Genomic DNA, 18,538 nt, shown 5'->3' on the forward strand with positions numbered 1-18,538 from the left:
GGCATTGTTCAGGCAGATCTGTCCAAGGCACGTGGATGTCCCTAGAGACCGCTTTGCATATCGATGTCCTAGAGATGAGGACAGTGCTTTTGGCGTTGCAAGCTCTCCACGACCTTCTCCCTCTGGGGACTATTGCAATCCAGACGGACAATATGTCAGTAGTCTGGTATATAAACAAACAGGGAGGGACCAGATCTTATCCCCTTTGTCGAGAGGCCATGAGAGTTTGGGAATGGACGATATCCACCAACCGTTTTCTGGTAGCAACGCACATTCCGGGATGGTCCAACATATTAGCGGACAAACTGAGTCGGGTACTTCTCACTCCGTACGAGTGGTCTCTAAATCCATCTGTTGCGAAGCAGATCTTCCGCAAGTGGGGTTGGCCTCGCTGCGATCTTTTTGCTTCTCCTTTAAACACAAAATGCAGCGAGTACTTCGCAATACTGCCCCCCAAAGGGGAGAATCCCAGAGACGCTGTAGTTCATGCTTGGCCTCCTGGTCTCCTTTATGCTTATCCCCCCCTCCCGCTTATGACAAAGTTCATACAGAAAGCCTGTCAGTTGGGGAGCAGAGTTATCCTCATAGCCCCATTCTGGCCTCGCCAGATCTGGTTCCCTTATCTGCAGTCTCGCAGTGTGGCTCCTCCATGGATTCTGGATCCCATTCCAGACCTGATCTCGCATCCTGCGGGTCCAAACCCCGAACCTGGTCAATCTCATCCTTACTTGGTTGATCCAGTTCCAATGATGGCTAGGACTCCCGGTATCTCATTTCCGGTTAAGGCCATACTGGTCGTGGCTCATAAGCCGTCTACCAGAAAACTTTACAATAGTAAATGGAAACATTTCTCCATCTGGGCTAAAGACAAGAGCCTGGACCCATTTACAGTCCCTATTCCGACTATTCTGGACTTCCTGTCGCTGATCTTTCGGCAGGGCGCAAGTGCTTCTACGGTCAAAGTGCAGTTGGCAGCCATCTCCCATTTTCATGTAGGTGATGGCTTAGGGTCCTTGGCATCTGCAAAATTATGCAAAACCTTCTTGCGGGGCATCTTTCTGTTGAAGCCACCTGTGAAAACGGTGGTGCCCCCATGGGATCTGACCTTAGTCTTACAAGCCCTGACAAGTCCACCCTTTGAGCCTGCGGCCTCGGTTCCGTTAAAGTTCTTGTCGTGGAAAACAGCCTTCTTGGTGGCTATAACTTCGGCCAAGAGGGTTTCGGAACTTCAAGCTTTGTGTATGAAAACTCCTTACCTTGTCTTTCACAAGGATAGAGTGTCCCTCAGGACTAACCCGTCTTTCTTACCTAAGGTGGCTTCAGAGTCAAATATTAATCAATCAATAAATTTACCAGTGTTCTTCCCAAACTTTCAGAACAAAGGAGAATACAAGTTACACAAACTGGATGTACACAGACAACTACGTTTCTACTTGCACAGAACTAAAGATTTTCGCAAGTTGGACCAGTTGTTTGTATCTTTTGCAAAATCAGCCATGGGTAAAGCCATTTCCAAAATGACCATTGCAAATTGGATCTGTAAGTGCATTATTCATGGGTACATATCGTCAGCAAACCAGCCCCTATTGGAATCCACGCTCATTCTACAAGGTCTGTAGCCATCTCAGCAGCCTTTTGGTCCAGGGTTCCCTTGGATGACATATGTTCAGCAGCCACTTGGTCCTCTTCTCATATGTTCATTTCTCATTATAAACTGGATATGATTTCGAGAGGCAGGGCTTCTTTTGGCTCTGCGGTGCTCCGGAATATCCTTCCGTAAAGGCCACCCAGGGTTTTTCTTGAGTAGCTGGGGACTCTGTCCCACAGGTTGCAGAGCAAATGAAGTAACTACTTCAGATAAAGAAGTTATGTACTCACCATAACGTTCCATATGAGTAGGTACTTCATTTGTCTGCAACCAACCCCCCTGCCATCCCTCAAACCTTTTCGGGATTTTCTGGTCACCTGTATGTCTCTTGTCAGGAGATTAGATCTGATGTGTTCCTCTCTCGAGGTTATTAGTTGGGTGATAAGGCAAAAAGTCGATCTGAGGTAATACAGCAGGTAACAAACCATTTTAATAGCAGATTTACTAAGGTTATGTGAGATATATCCTGCTCCAAACCGTTTTCGTTCCCTTCTTCAGTGGAGCTAAGATTTGTGAAAAAGCCAACATCTGATTCCCTTTAATAGTGTCAGTACACATTATAGACCAATCAAAATACAAACATCTTTTCAAACATATTTTCTTAATATAAAGTAAACCCAACAACCATATTATGAATATACCTTAGGGCTAACACATTGCCCTATATGTTTATATATAAACTAGTATATATATAAAAAAATATAAAAAAATATAAAAAAATGAAATAAAAAATAAAGAATAGAGTACACAGAAATATTTGCACATTGTCAACCTCAAATCTAGATATATGGAGCAATTGATTTGGATATGATAACATTCTTAGTAAACATATATCTTTCAATATTGGAAAAATAATCTATGTTATATAAGATATATCAATCATAATAATGCATAAATATATATCACAAGAAATATATTATAGATGATCATTAATACCTGGCGGGAATAATGCACCCAAATGTATGATCCAGTATTTTTCTTTTTCTGTCAAAATGTTGTCCCATCCTTGTTGGTGACTCCTATCACCAACAACCCTGTCAATAATAGTAAACTTAAATTTTGCCGTGAGATGTTTCATAGTATGTAAATAAAGGGCATTAGTAGGTATTTTGTTTTTAATATTACTTCTATGTTCCCCAATTCTTATTCTACCAACATAGAATGCAGAGCATTGACACGTGGCAAGATATATCACCCAACTCATCGAGCAATTACCAAAAAATTTTAGATCATAAACTTTACTGGTATTGGCACTACTAAAAGATTTAGTTTTATTAATATCCAAACAAGACATACAATGTCCACAAGGATAGGTGCCAATCAGTTCTTTGCCCATAATGGTGAGCTGTTTATACCTTGCCCCTCCACTGCTATGATGTTTAAAATGTGAGAACATAGAAGCTAGAGTTTTGCCCTTTCTATAAGAATATTGACAACATGTCCCCAGATGTTGTCTAAGAATATCATTAGCCATTAAGATATTCCAATTTCTCTCTATCACACCTCTAATAACCTGATTATTTCTACCATAGAATTCCGGACAGTGTGGCGGGGATGCATACTCGAGGCAATGTAAATATTGTGAGATGTGTCATAAATTAAGTATTCTTCTAAATACGCCATAAATAAATTTATGACACATCTCACAATATTTACATTGTGGAAATAGATATCTGGCGCAGATATCTTGATGATTGTTGGATGGTGTGGCGGGCGGATGCGGAATATCTTAAAGAATTTGTGGATTACCTTAATAGTAACCCCTGGGGCATTGAATTTACTATTAATAGTAGTAGGTCCAATATTGAATTCTTGGATGTCAGTGTATACAGGAAGCCTGATGATACACTAGGTACAAAAATATATAGGAAATATCCTCAATATAATACACTGTTACATGCCTCAGTATGCATCCCCACACTGTCCGGAACATCCCAAAATCTCAATTCTGTCGCATTAAAAGAATTAATTCTAGTCATGAAGACTATGAGATAGCCAGCTTGGATCTTACCAATAGATTCCATGATGGAGGGTATTCTATGTTTGATATCAAATCTGCTAAATATATGTCAGACAAAAAAAGTAGGGACCAACTCATACAATATCAAGATCATGATCAAGATAAAAAAGGAGATGAAGTTATGAGATTGGTCACTACCTATGGTAGAAATAATCAGGTTATTAGAGGTGTGATAGAGAGAAATTGGAATATCTTAATGGCTAATGATATTCTTAGACAACATCTGGGGACATGTTGTCAATATTCTTATAGAAAGGGCAAAACTCTAGCTTCTATGTTCTCACATTTTAAACATCATAGCAGTGGAGGGGCAAGGTATAAACAGCTCACCATTATGGGCAAAGAACTGATTGGCACCTATCCTTGTGGACATTGTATGTCTTGTTTGGATATTAATAAAACTAAATCTTTTAGTAGTGCCAATACCAGTAAAGTTTATGATCTAAAATTTTTTGGTAATTGCTCGATGAGTTGGGTGATATATCTTGCCACTTGTCAATGCTCTGCATTCTATGTTGGAAAAACTTCTAGGCCCCTTAGAATAAGAATTGGGGAACATAGAAGTAATATTAAAAACAAAATACCTACTAATGCCCTTTATTTACATACTATGAAACATCTCACGGCAAAATTTAAGTTTACTATTATTGACAGGGTTGTTGGTGATAGGAGTCACCAACAAGGATGGGACAACATTTTGACAGAAAAAGAAAAATACTGGATCATACATTTGGGTGCATTATTCCCGCCAGGTATTAATGATCATCTATAATATATTTCTTGTGATATATATTTATGCATTATTATGATTGATATATCTTATATAACATAGATTATTTTTCCAATATTGAAAGATATATGTTTACTAAGAATGTTATCATATCCAAATCAATTGCTCCATATATCTAGATTTGAGGTTGACAATGTGCAAATATTTCTGTGTACTCTATTCTTTTTTTTATTTCATTTTTTATATTTTTTTATATTTTTATATATATACTAGTTTATATAAACATATAGGCTAAGGTATATTCATAATATGGTTGTTGGGTTTACTTTATATTAAGAAAATATGTTTGAAAAGATGTTTGTATTTTGATTGGTCTATAATGTGTACTGACACTATTAAAGGGAATCAGATGTTGGCTTTTCACAAATCTTAGCTCCACTGAAGGGGAACCGAAATCGGTTGGGAGGGATATATATCATATATCCTTTGTAAATTTGCTATTAAAATGGTTTTGGAACAGTAATTGCTACCCGTTGTTACTTGCATAGTTTGCTGGCCGCGGCATCTTCGTGAGAGGTTTGTGTGTTTGGTTGTAATACAGCAGGTAGCAGGGGATTATGGGTAGGGAGAGGAGCTAGGAGCTCGGATCTTGTAGCTTGGAAAGCTACCGGCTCGGATCCGATACCCACAGGTTGCAGACAAATGAAGTACCTACTCAGATGGAACGTTATGGTGAGTACATAACTTCTTTGTATCCACTCCACTTTTTCTATTTGTTAACTGCCTCTCTCTATACATTAATATCCTGAATCTGTACATTTTAAATAAATCACTTTCCACCTTTATTCACCCTTTTATTCACCCCTTTTATGAAAAAACTGTATTTACAAATGTCAGTTTTATAACTATGTTCAAATGATTTACAATTGTTATTTTATAACCTTGCACACATGATCTACTTCCTCTGTGCAAATAATCCTCTGTACAACTTGTCTGTAATCATCAATGTATGTATGTTCCTCTATTTTATGATTATACTCTACTAAGTTTTACTATGTAATATCACTTTTTGCTTATTTTTTAGCATGTATTATGGAGTTTCTCTCCCCAGGCCTCCACTGAAAATGGGCTCCTTGAGCCCAGTGGTCCTCCCTGGCCATCAAACTGGAAATAAATAAATAAATAAAATGTCTACAGGAATACCATCTATGCCTAGAAACTTTCCTGCAGATTAATTATACATTACCATTTTTATCTCCTCTTCTCTTAACTTTAGCAGTTAATTGCTGAGCCTAATTTACGTCTAACCTTGGCATACTTAAATCTTCCATAGATATTTACATTGGTGCTTTTTCTTGATATGCACATTCCTTGGTTTTATACAAATTTTCATAAGTTTTCCAAAATGTCTTCAGTGCCTCTATAGGATCCCTAGTTATTTTCTAGCAATAAGCTCCCTAACTTTGGAAACAACCCTTTGAACTTTCTGTTGCCCAAGTCTTTGTGTGAAAAGTTTTTGTGCTCTGGAGTTATTATTAAAAAAACTTAACAGCAGTCATTCTAAGCTCTTGCATATTATCCAGATACTCCCTTATTTTCTCTTCAGCACTTTTCATTTCCACCTTTTCTTGTTCTTTGAGATTCCCCTTATTCTGAAGTACTTTAACCTTTGTCAGCCCCTCTAAGAAATTCATGTTACTTTTTAACTATATTTATTTTTCTTTTGTTTCTACCACATTTTTAAACTCCACTTTAATTTTATCCCACTCTCTGGCTATACCATCTGAAGAAATCTCTATCTTCCCTAATAACACTCAAATAATTTCCACTACCAGTTTCATAAATTCCCTTCTTTTTTGACTGCTAGGTAGGGAAGTACCAATGTCTCATTTTTACTTCATGATCCTGCATTTTTATCTTTTTTGCATTTGATCTGAAATAGTAATTGGATGTGTGTAGGTGCTTTCAATTAAATGCATATGTTCCTGTGAAATATAAATTCTGTCTAGTCTAGCCAGCTATTATACCCTAGGGAATAAAAATGTAAATTCTCTCTGAATTCCTACTATTGAATTAATCTCTTCCATAACAAGTATCTTTTATAAATTTCTTCAGGAATCTACTCTTCTTCCATTTTCTATTCTAGGTTACCCAAATACATCCTCACTGTTGTAAATCAAGTTACAGTCCCCATTTGTAAGTAATATTTCCTGCTGAATGCTGATTATAGAGCTTAAGAAATTTTTGGTAGAAATAAATAACAGTTTTTGCTGGAATATAAATACATGCTAGCGTAATCCTCTATCCTTACCAGTGGTCTCTTACCACAAATCTACCATTACTATCTTTTTTCCTCTTCTATCACTGTTGGAGATCTCTTAGTAATTACTATAAGTACTCCCTTTCCTTTGACTTGATAGTCTGATGAATATCCATCCTGAAATCCTTTCTTTATCAAATTCATATGCTCACTTCTTTCCAAATGTGTCTCCTGTAGCATTGCTATTTGCATTCTGTTATTTTCTTATCTGTATTCCCCTCCCAGATGTGAAAAACAATTTGTATAAATTCAAAAAACGTAAACTTTTAGCTCTGTCTTTAAATAAAACAAAATTATACACAGTTCTACTGCTATCTCTTACTCACTTCCAATAATTTCAGACTTTATTTTTACTGAACTTGTACCTTTCTAATTTTAGGTTTTCTCACAATAAACAACGTCCAGACCTCTCAGTTTATTGCCATCACCTTTAGTCAACTTGTTCCCATGGAAATATTGAAACAGAATGTACTTCTCAATCACACTGAACATGTATTTGCCTAAGGAAAATGATTCATTACATTGTGATATCTCATTTTTAAAACCCACTTGCGTACACAAAAAAAAAGTGTCATCAGATAAAAGAAAGAGCATTAATACATACATTCTCTATGTATCATTATATTTTTTTCCTGGAGGGTCAAAGTCATTTTTGATGCAGAACATGATAAGGAAGAAATAGCTGACCTTTTGTTGGACAAACTTTTGTTTCAAACAGAAGGGGATTCTGCTTCTTATTCTTCTGATGTTAAAGCTCAAAGATACTATGCCAGTGAAACCTTTTCCAGTGTTCTGAAGGAAAATGCTTGAGAGAGAAAAAAAGCACAAGACTTGACTAGACAAACCAGGACCATGTTGGAAATGATCCAGAGACTTGATTTTGGAAATGGAGCTCAACAAGAAGAAAACCAACAACTTAGAAATAAAGGAATAAATGTGAGATTACAAAGCATCAGTTACATTTGTGAAGTATGATGGAACAGGAAAACCTGGAAATATTGGACTTTTTTGACTTTGTTAAACTTGCAAAGGCTTTCAAAGCATATACCCTGCTTTGTGTCATTAATGTTTGGAATAACTTTAAAGAGAGCGGAAGAGGAAGGAAAGAGGTAACTGTAAGTAAAACAAAATTTGTTCTTAACAGTATTTGTATTAACAGTGTTTTTATAAAACATGACATATACTGCATGGTATAAAGTAAAACATTTTCAATTTTTTTTTGTGTGTAATAGGGATACTAAAATAAACAGGCACCCTTTTTTCCCTTTTTCTTTTCTTGAGTTTTAAGAAAAGTAGGCACTGTAGTGTAAAAAGATTTGAAAGCCTGGACAAAAGAGCATGATGTAAATAAAATCGCCATGCTTTTTCTTGCTTTTGCATATGGGAATGACTAGTATAAGGTCCTTAGCTTGATCTAATAACATGTTTTAAGGGGAAGCAAGTAAATATAAGAACACTGAATGCAATGAAAAGTTTTCCTTTATCAGATAAATGTACATAATGCAACATGATATTGTAGTGGAAGGCAACTGTGTATCTGGTTTTCATGATTCTAAGGAGACAATCTGATGGGGGCAATAAAAAGAGAATAGTTTTTTTTTTCAGTGGCTAGGAGATAATGTTTTCTGAAAACATTCAAGTTGTTCTCTACATCTGGGAGAGGAAAAAAGATAAGACAAAAACAAACAGCACTTAAGTGCAAGCAGAATCTCAGGTTGTACCTTGTGTCTTAGTAGGGATAACCTTCATTATATGTTATTTCAATCCTGTGAGTATGGCTGTCAATCTGGGGCAATTGTTCCTATTAGGGGGGTTAAACTTCATTATAAGTATATAGTTGTATGTGTCTGTATTAAGTTAATGGGTTCTGGGTTCATTTAGGGAGTGTTTTTGAGAGGTTTTCATTAAAACAAAAAGTCTTATAAGATGTGACATAGGTTCACATGGATATGGCAAGAAATAACTGTAAAAGATCAACCCGCCAGACATTAGTGTATGCAGTAACAGAAAAGCTGAAACTTGACATTCTAAAAAAGCTGTTGTACATAACAGGCGGGAATAAATAACTTTTCATCACAATGACAACACTTTCCATGTTGTCTTTATATACTAAAAAAGAAAGAGTAGTGAACTATACTAAAATCCAGAGTGCAAATTGCTATGTTACAGGCGACACATTTAGAAAGAAATGAGCATGTGAATTTGATAAAGGATTTAAGGATGGTTATTCAACAGACTATCTGGACAAAGGAAAAGGGGGTACTTATATTAATTGCAAGAAGAGCTCCAATAGTGATAGAAGAGGGAAAAAAGATAATGGTAGATTTGTAGTACTAAGGGACTATTGGCAAGGGAGGGCGATTACACTGGCATGTATTGCTATTCCACATAAAACTGCTACAATGGAGCTTAAGAAAATTTTGTGACAAATAATCAATTTTCAGCAGGGAATATTATTTATAGGTGGGAACTGGAATTTGATTTGTAACAGTGAGGATATATCTAGGTAGCCTAAAAGGGAAACTATAACAAAAGAAGGTAGGTTTTTGAAGAAATGTTTGAAAATATTTGGTATGGAAAATTTGAATTCAATAGTACGGGTTCAGAGAGAACTTACAAATTATTTCCCAAGGTACAAAAACTGGGCTAGGCTAGACAGAAATTATATTTCAAAGGAAGATATGCATTTAATTGAAAGTTTTGATATGCATCCAATAACTATTTCAGATAACATGCAAATAATAACTAAAATAAAAATGCAGGGTAATGAAATAAAAATTAGATACTGAAACTTCCACGTTTATCTGTTAAATAGATATGCATTTAAGGAATGGGTGGTGGAAATTATTTAGGCATTATTAGGGAAGATAGAAATTTCTTCTGAAAATATAGCTAGAGAATGAGATAAAATTAAATGCAGTTTAAAAATAGGGTGTTGAAATAAAAGAAAAAGATATATGGGTAAGAAGTATCAAGAATTATTTAGAGGGCTGACAGAGGTTAAAGTGTTGCATAGGGGAAACTCACAGAACAAGAAGCGGTGCAACTGCAGAGTGCTAAAGAGAAAATAAGCAACTACTACAACAATATGCATGAGTTTCGAAGAATTGCTGTTAAGCAGCTGTTATTTTGATAATAGCTCCAGAGCACAAACGTTTTTAGCACAATAGCTGAGGCAACAGAAAGTAGAAAGGATTGTTGCCAAGCTTAGGGGGCCTATAACAAGTAAAATAACCAAAGATCCTTTAGCGGTATTAGAAATATTTTGGAAATTTTATGAAAATCTGTATAAAGCAGAGAAATGTTGAAATAAAAAAAAAAGTACAAATGGAAATGTTTATGGAAGAATTAAATATACCAAGGTTAGAGGTAGATGAGGCTCAACATTTAGGATAGGAGGAAATGAGATAAAAATGGTGATATATAATGAATCTGCAGGAAGGTCTCCAGGAACAGATGTTATTCCTCTGGATTGGAAGTTTGAAAACTGAGTGGGAAGAAAGTGGTAAAGATCTGGAGCATTTTGTTTAGCAGCGTTTTAAAAGGAGGAAAAGTGCCAACATCCTGGAGGGAAGTGGTGGTGGGTATAATACCTAAAGAAGGTAAAGACCCATCAGATCCAGCTTCATATAGGCCTATTTTGATTCTAAACCATGGTTATAAAGTGTGTATATCAAAAATGGCTAAAAGAATGACCAAGATGATGCTAAAACTGATCGATATGGATCAGTGTAGTTTTGTGTAAGGGAGGCAAACATTTGACAACATTAATAAAGCAGTAATGATCCAGAAGGAAGTAGAATGTAAGAAAATGCAACTTTTTTGGTGGTTCTTGATGCATTGAAAGCACTCAACAGAGTAAGCTAGGATTTTATGAAAAGGGCAGTGGATGCATTTGCATTCCCTGATAAAATTATAAGGTTGATTAAAAGGATATATAGGTTCATAGGTGTGTACTAGGCTAATAGCCTTGGAGTCTTTACAAGGCTAGCCTAGCCCATAGACGTCCCCTAGCATTGTGCCACCCGATGTTAGTTACCAGTGCTTCTATCAAGAAGAGCCACTGGAATGATCCCGGGGTGAACTTTCTTATTACCCATCCACTCATCAAGATTCCTCTTGAAGAGTGTCAGCGAGGTGCTCTGCTTGACATGTATGGGAAGTCTATTCCAGAGAATGGGCAGTCTCTGGGTGAGGGACCTGTTCCTCCAGCATGTTCTGTTGTTTGTGGTAATGAGGTTGAGGTCTCTGGAGCATGTGGGGTGGAGAATTGGGATTTCTTTAGATGTAGTATTTCTAACAGAGCTGGGTCAGACATGGCTTTGTAAGTCAAGCAGATATCACCTCCAAGTAGGTGATATGAGACAGAGAAGAGCTGGAGTCTTTTGAGTCTGTCCATGTAGGACATGTGTTTAATGCCTATGATCCTCTTCGTGAGGTACTTCTGTGGCCTCTCCAGCTGTTGCAGGTATTTAGTGAGGTACATGCCAAATGGGGCATTATACTCGATGATTGGTCTAATGAGGGAAGAGTAGAGAGAGACAATGACCTCTTTCTTCCTGGATGCAAAACCCGTGATAATGAGCTGTACCACATAGAAGGACTTTCTGACCACAGTGGCAATGTGGCGGTCGAAGGAGAAGTTGCTGTCAACCTGCATCCCCAGATCTCTTATAACACCTTCAGTGTTCAGTGGGCTCCCATCGATGTGGTAATGAGTGGGAACTGAGTTTTTACCAAAGGGGATGACAACCCATTTTTTGGAGTTAAGCGTAAGGCCATGGTTTTGACAGCAGTTATTGGTCTCAGTGAGGCCTTTCTGTAGGATGTCAGCATCACTTGGAGAGTTAATAATGGCTCCCAGCTTGCAGTCATCTGTGAACTTGGTCAGCCAGAGTCCCTTTGTGTTGGCCTGGACTTTTGAGAAGTAGATGCCAAACAGGAGAGGACCCAGGACCGAACCCTGTGGGACTCCACTTGTGACTGGTCGGCAGTCTAACTTGGAGCCTGCTACTTTCACACTGTGTGTTCTATCTGTGAGCCAATTTGCAACCCACCTAGTGATATAGGGGTTGATGCCTAGTTTGGTGAGTTTATCAATAATTCTCGAGTGAGGAATGGTATCAAAGGCCTTGGCCAGATCGAGGTAGCTTGTGCCTTACCTTCATCCACAGCTCTGGTGACTGACTCAAAGAAGTCAACCAGGTTGAGCAGGCACGATCTCCCTTTCACAAAGCCAAATTGCTTGGTTTCTAGAGTTTAGAGATTTCCTATATCTTTGTTAATCAGGTCCATGATGATGCTTTCCATAGCTTTACATATCAGACTCATCAGGCTAATGGGGCGATAATTCCCAGGGTCTGTAGTCGCTCCCCCTCTATGGAGAGGGATGACTGTAGCAGTGCACCATTCGGTAGGGACAAAGCCTGAGGTGAGGCTGTGACTGAACAGGGCACACAGATGTGGTGCCATTTCACTTTGTAGTTCATGTAGAACACACCCAGGGATATTATTGGGTCCTATGGAAACTGTATTTTTGGCCTTGGACGATGCATCTTTAACCTGTGCTGCAGTTATGATGGGTACCTGGCATTCTTCTGGTATTGTGATTGGTCCTTTGGGGGGGGGGGTAAAGCTGTCACTGAATCTGTCAGCCAGTATGTTGGCAATGTCTGTTGGCTGAGTATAGGAGGTACCATTGTGCAGTATCTCAGAGCAAATCTGGGCATTGCCATGGAGGTTCTTGATATAGCTATAGAAGGCTTTGTGATTGTTTTTAGTGTTTGCCACAATTCTGCCTTCATAGCTGGATTTAGAAGATTTCATGAGGGGATCTCACCTGTTTGTTGAGGCTAATAAGGGAGTTTTTCCAGTCTTGGGGCTAATAAGGGATAGTTTCTTCCTTCTGTTGTACAGTTTATTAATGGCAGGGGACCACCAGATTGGCTTCTTTTTTTTGGAGAAGAGTGTCTTGGTTCTGTTTGGTATGGCTAGTTTCATACATTTGTGTACATGTTCATACAGTGCATTGGTGTAAAATTCGGCAGTCATGTAGCTATTTTCCATTGGCATGGGTGCCATGAAGTTAGCCACCTCTGTGTTTAGGAGTCCAAAGTCAGCCTTGGAGAAGTTTTTCAAGGTGGTTACCTTTGCGGGGGTGGGGGATGTGGATTTCCATGATGCTTAGTTTATGGTCGGATCTGACCAGGGAGGGATTGAGTATTGGTGTAGAGCAACAATTGCCCATGTTAGTAATAACCAGGTCAAGGATGTTGCTTCCTCTAGTGGGGGTCAGAATGAGCTGGTCCAGGGCATTGGAATTGATGAATTCCAGGAAGCGATGGGCCATTGTATTGGTGCTTGAGTAGTTTTCCCAGTTTATGGAGGGGTAGTTGAAGTCTCCTAGTAAGAGAGTGTGAGGTTGGACCTTGATAGATTCCAATGTGCTTAGGAATGTGGAGTGAGAGTCTAAGGACATGGTTGCGGACCTATAGCAGGCTATGACCTGGATCACCGTCTTACCCAATGTTAGTTGTACCTGTATCTCAGATGCCTTATGCTGGGCTACTTGTCTGGAGGTGTGCATATCCTTTATGAATATGGAGACACCACTGTCTTTGGAGCTTCAGTCCATGTTTCCAGGCCGAAAGGTGTGAAATGAGTTATAGCCTGGTAGCACAGGGGTGCTTTCTGCCGCTTTAAACCAGGTCTCCATTACAGCACAAATGTTGATGTTCTCCATTTTGAGGAGTGCTTTGAGTGAGTGCATCTTGAGATTTAGACTTCTAGCATTGAGCAACATGACCTTCAGATTGCATTTATTTATAGCTGTTACATTGGTAATTTGGTATTTGGAACACCGCCTAAAAAAGGCAGTGTAGGGGTGGCAAGACCCTTAGCCAGTACCTGGAAACCCAGGGGTGACAGATACAGGCCATCTCTGGCAAAGCATCGAGGTCTGTCATTCATGTCATCCCAAGCAGATAGATACTGGATCCCCTTAGAATGACACCAGAAAATTAGCCAATTGTTGAAGTCAATCATTTTTTTTTGTACTGTGGTATAATTCTGAGTGATGGCAGGATACTGCTTGAGGCTAGTGTCATACCTGCCTGTGCCACATAATCGGAGCTCCACCATGTCTCTTTTCATGTAGTCTAGGGAGGTGCATCTTAGTTCATTGGCATCCACATGGGCAATGACAGAGTCAAACTTGTACTTATTGTGGAGTGACCTGAGTGCATCTGTTATGTGTCGGATTCTGGCATCTGCTAGACAGCTGACTGTTACCTTCTCCTTATTCAACCTAGTGAGTGGGACATCTGTGTGCCTTACTATTGAGTCACCTATGATTAATGTATTGGGCAAGGTGTTTAGCCTTAGGGGCTTAGATTGAGGGGCACACTGTGGAGGTGAACTATGTGTCCTGCGGTTTGTGCTGTGTTGTGGTGGTCGAGTGTGTTTCTGTCTTGGAGGTCTGTGCTGTTTGGGTAAATTTCTATTGACAGCCTCCACGAAGGTGGTTGTGTGGTTTGTGTTTTTATGTGAGAGCTGTGATTATGGGTGTTCTGGAGGGCTATGTGTTCCATGTGGTGTGGTGCAGGTGTTGACCTTCTCCTCTTGACCTCCTAGTCTGGTCTTGGCAGGAGAGTGCATATAAGTACATCTGTCACAAGTCTGAGTGTTGGGAGGTAAGAGGAGAGGGTTGTCTGTGTACATGAGGCAGTTGTTGCACTGCCTCAGAATGCCCACGTGCACGAGGTTAATAGGAGAGAGCACAGGGAACTGCCTTTTAATCATTCCAGGAGGGGTGGTCATGACTAATAGGTACTGAAGCTATTTCCATGAAGAACGACTAGTGCTGATGGCACTAAGGTGTGCTACAATAACTGGTACAAAGACCTGTTGAAGTGCAAAGCAGTTTGGCTATTTGAAGTGCAAGAGAGAAAGAACTAGCAAAATCTAAGGGAAAAAAACTGAAGAGCAGACTTTTTGGCACCAGTAATAGTTTGCCTCATTTCAGCACCGCAGTATGGAGCTTAAACAAGTGCAAACATAGGCTTTTAAACCAGAAAAACTGCTCAAACGGCCAATAAACTGCAATTTCTGGGCCAGAAACCACTCCTCTTGTGGTAAATAGGCTACCTAGTGCTTACCACTCATACTGATAAGTTAAAAGGCTTCCCTCCAACACAGAAAGGCTTGGGGGGCTCAGAAGCTTACAATCAGTCCTGGATACAGCAAATCTGTATCTGGACTAGACTAGTTAAGGAAAGGCGGGAAACAAGCACAAACATGGGCTTTTAAACCAGAAAGTTGAAAGGGATGTAAAAACTGCCCAAATGGCCAATAAACTACAATTTCTGAGCCAGAAAGCACTCCTTTCATGGTAGATAGACTACCTAGTGCTTGCCACACCCACTGATAAGCTAGAAGGCTTCCCGCCAACACAGAAAGGCTTGGGGGGCTCAGAAGCTTACAAACAGTCCTGGATATAGCAAATCTGTATCTGGACTGGACTAGTTATAGGAAAGGTGGGAAACAAGCACAAATGTTGGCTTTTAAAACAGAAAGTTGAAAGGGATAGAAAAACTGCCAAAACGGCCAATAAACTACAATTTCTGGGCCAAAAACCACTCCTCTCATGGTAGATAGGCTACCTAGTTCTTACCACTCCCACTGATAAGCTAGAAAGCTTCCGTCCAACACATAAAGGCTTTGGGGGGGGGGGGCTCAGAAGCTTTACAAGCAGTCCTGAATACAGCAAATCTGTATCTGGGCTAGACTAGTTAAGGAAAGGCAGGAAACAAGTTTAGAACTTTTTTTTACAGAAAAGCAGTTAAAGCAACAGTATAAACAATTCAAATGCAGTGCAAGCTAGCACATGAGTGTGTAGCAATATTAAAGCAAATACAGTTTAAATAAATGCAGTTAAATTTAAAAAATTGGCTAAAAACAAGTGCAGAAGGCAGTAAATTAGGAAAAAAATCAAGATGGACGCACTTAGAGTCAGAAAACAATGCCAGCAAAAATATAAATAATTCAGTCAAAAATTAAGACAGTGCAGAACTCTGAACAGTTAAAACATGCCAGAAATATACTTATCAGCTCTATATTTCCAGATTGTTTGAGAAGCACACTCAGTCAGAACACAAGGAGATTCTAGCAATGGTAGATTCTAGCAAAGTGGGTTTTTTTTTGTAAAGTAGAAAGGGAGAAAGGAAGAACAGAAGATAATTCAAGGTTAATAAACTAAGTGGGTTGGCCTTCTCAAATGTTCTCTCTGTATTAGGTAGAGTGAGCTAATGACACTAGACTGGGAGGAGTATCCCAAATCAAATTTACAGTAGGGGTGGGCAACTGCAAAGCCACCAAGTATAAGAGCAAGATACTAATAGGGAGGGAAGGTGCAGAATAATTTTAGACAGAAAACACTACAGAAATGCTTATCACAGCAGAAAAATAGTAGTGAGACACTAAATGAAATTTTTAATAGATAAAGGAGCAAGGAGACTCTAGAGAATGTTTTTAACTGCAAACAAATCAGTTATGTGATACACTCCTTGGCAGATAATCTGAACAAACAAACAGATGCTTAAGAAATGGAGAAAATTTCCAGTTTATACCTTCCACACAGTGAAACTAGCTAAAAAAGCTTTACAAACAGTGTGACAGTAAAAACCTTATTTATCAGGCCCTGTAAGGCAGACAATTTTAGTACAGCCATGAAGATTAGTTTATAGCAATAAAATACAGTAAAACGTATGCAGCAGATAATAAAAAGTGCTATAAATGGCTAGAATAAGCAATAACTAGTAAAATAAGCAAAAAAAAAAACAGGATACTTATTGTTATATATCAGAGATTAGAGTTTTGGTCAGTGCACCTCCTCCGCTTAGCTCAGTGTGTATAGACAAAAATGCTCTCAGTGAGGGCTCCGAGGTGAAAATTAAAGTTGGGGATTCCTCTCTGATAGGTTCTGTTTCAGCGGGGGAACCAATCAGTGGTGTCCTCCTTCCTCGTTGTTATTTGCATTAGATTTAGAACCATTGCCAGGGAAAATAAGGGACTCACAAATTCAAGGAGGTGGTTGGTATGTTAATCAATAAAAGTTGACTTTATTTGCAGATGATATTATCTAATACCTGATAATACCAGTAAATGATGTTTCAGTGTTGTTGTACATTCTGAGACAGTTTCAAGTCTTTTTAGGATTAAAAATTAGTGAGGATAAAACAAAGGCAATAGCTGTAAACTGTGTACCACATACACATTAGTTCAACAATACCTATATTTATGGTGACATGATGAAATGAAGTACTTAGTAGTATGGATTGAAAAGGATTTTGTTATGGCAGCCAGGAATATGTGGGAAGAGACTAATCAAAAGATAATATAAAAACTGAGATATGGGAAGCTCTGTTTTATGGTTATGAATAGCAAGATATAAACAGTGAAAGTGTTTTAGTCCTTTTAGTTTTATACACAGGGCAAGCATATTTTTATCAACCAGAGAATATGTTGTGGATAGCAGTTAATAAAAAGTTGAAGGATTTTATCTGGGAGGGGAAGAGTCAAGTGGGATAAGTTGATCCTTCCAAAACAACAAGGTGGTTTGAGATTACCTGATTTGAAGGGGTATTTCAGAGCTACATGGTTAAGGCTGCTATACATAGCACAAGCAGAAACCTATATAATTCAAAGTGGAAAGGGATGAGGATGATGATGAAACAGGGGGGAAGTTCAAGAAAAGAGAAACTAGGATTTTGGATGCATATCCTTAAGGAGAATAACAGTATCCATACATAATAGTATATTCATAAAGTATTCTAAGAACTAAGTCAACATTCAAATGGAGAAAGGAGATTCTACTGATTGAGATGACTGCAATTAGGGGTGCAGAGAATAGGCAAGAGAGGGGTTGGAATTTACTGGAGAAAACTGGCAAAGGAACCAAGGTATTGGGAGCAAATAATTAGAGAGGGATATGTAATAGAATGGAAAGAGGCCAAGTATTCATTTGGACTGTAGGCTAGAGATTGCCCTCAATGCCAAGAATTGCTATCAGAATATAGGCAGAGTTTTTAGTAGAATCAAGAACAGATGCTGTTATTAAGAAAGATATAATTAGTAAGGCATGTCAGAGGAAATTAGAAAGGTTTGGGAAGATAGATTGGATAAGCAATTCACAAAGAAACAGTGGGGGATATATATGGTATGGCTCCCAAATATGCAACAGTGTGTAGAAGATTTAGGATTTTTGCTTGAAAGTGTTTGCATAGTTATATTTATAACCCAAGCAGACTCCAAAGAATTTTTCCTCAGGTGGATTGCAAATGTTGCAGGTGTGACAGGGAAGAAATAGGTATTGAGTTGGCACACTTTAAAAAGTCCCTTCAGACTACTGTGTCAGAAGTACTGACTGAACAAATTGGTGTAACCAAAGAAATTATTTATTGAGCTGTGATACAGAATCGGAATTATCTAGACTTAAGGCCTTGCTGAGTTTAATTGTGTTGGCTGCCAAAAAAGCAGGTACTAGAAAATTGAAATCGTTCCAAATCAATTGTACTAAAAGTAGTGAATATAGTAACAGAGATAAAATAACTGGAAGTGGGATCTTAGAAAAGGGTAGCAGCAATTTGCAGAGAAAAAAATGGGAATTGTGGAACAACACATGCAGCATAATGTTTTGGAGGAGGAATGAGGTTTAAGGAAAGGCAGGAATTGAATGAGCTATGTAATGTTTGACTGACCATGACTGTAGATTATAAGGGATAGTGTTAGCAACTGAAGTATGACAATATGGTTTATTTTCAT

The 18,538-nt window shown here is 38.4% G+C and overlaps 1 protein-coding gene across 1 annotated transcript in view; it reads left to right on the forward strand.

Moving 5' to 3' along the window:
- Positions 1-18,538, forward strand: part of ENOSF1 (enolase superfamily member 1) — an 852,891-nt gene that overhangs the window by 707,096 nt on the left and 127,257 nt on the right. The window lies entirely within an intron of this gene.

The sequence above is a fragment of the Protopterus annectens genome, chromosome 3.part0, assembly GCF_019279795.1.
Source record: "Protopterus annectens isolate FY-2018-M chromosome 3.part0, PAN1.0, whole genome shotgun sequence".
In the NCBI taxonomy this organism is placed as follows: Eukaryota; Metazoa; Chordata; order Ceratodontiformes; family Protopteridae; genus Protopterus; species Protopterus annectens.